Raw genomic sequence first — 1,221 nt, 5'->3', positions numbered from 1 at the left:
ATATATATATATATATAAAGATCCAAGTTGCTTCTTTGTATATATAAATTTCATATTAAATTTATTAATAATTGTTGCTAAAAACTAATACAGCACTAAGCTTAAATTTGGAGTTTAAGCTTTTAAAACCTTCATTTTTATGACTTTGTTTGGACTTTATGCGCATTATGTGCACGTTGTCCTGAGCTTTTGGATTTGAATTAGTTGATTATATGTATGTCACCTATCCCAAACATTAGATGGATCAAACCCAACTATCACGCACCTAAAGTCCTAGCTACCCGCAAGCAGATTGTCCTCACTAACCACATCTATCGAAGTTACAACTGTAGGACTTTTATCGGAGAAGGATTTGGCGAGCTTCGCCACCCAGTTCGCTGATATGCATGTGAGTTCTCCACAAAACTCAACGATATTCCTGCGAGTTCTCCTGTCAAGCTCGCCTGCAGAGCTACACCAACAAGTTCGTTAAATAAGTCTTCATGGTTGCTTGCACGACAGGAGTAAACAAACTAATACACATCATTGTTTATGCCCATTTATCAGCCGTCTGACACCTATGGCGATACCTAGCTCATCACCGACGATTCTCAACAGCCTTCGCATAGGTCATAGAATCTATTATTTTTTCTATTCCTTTTTTTTTGTAGCTCTTCATGGAAAAGAATTTTAAGAGTGTTATGAAGAAAAGAGAGGAGAGCATCAAGAAGAGATAACCTAAAATTCTTTACTTCTTTCTACTTTCTTCACTCGCCTTATAAGGTCTTTCTCATATTGTATGAATTTAGGAACTGTACGAGATCCTACATCCTAAAATGATTTTTAACAACACATACTCATGCATATGCTTAGGTCACCAAAGTGTTATAAATTTAAATATAAAGCCTTAGGTGTAGATATATAAATTATTATAAAATAATTGTGTGGCGCGAATGTAATTTTTTAATAAAAAATAATGTTATTATTAATTTATTTATTTTGGTTTGATGGAAGTTTCCAAGTAAGATCAAAACTTTTATTTTATTTATGAAAAGTATTATTTTCCATTTAAATTGAGCAATATTAAAGTGCCATTGGGGGAGTTTTCTCACTTGATGCCTTATCATGGTCAAATGTAGATTAAAACAGCTTCACGTCACTTGAAAGCTCCCCGATTTTTGTACTATATAAGATACTTACAATTATATATATATATATATATATATATATATATAGCAGGGG

This window comes from Phalaenopsis equestris, unplaced genomic scaffold, assembly GCF_001263595.1.
Source record: "Phalaenopsis equestris unplaced genomic scaffold, ASM126359v1 Scaffold000552, whole genome shotgun sequence".
Lineage (NCBI taxonomy): Eukaryota > Viridiplantae > Streptophyta > Magnoliopsida > Asparagales > Orchidaceae > Phalaenopsis > Phalaenopsis equestris.
The sequence above is the reverse complement of the archived record's forward strand: the minus strand, read 5'-3'. Positions refer to the sequence as shown.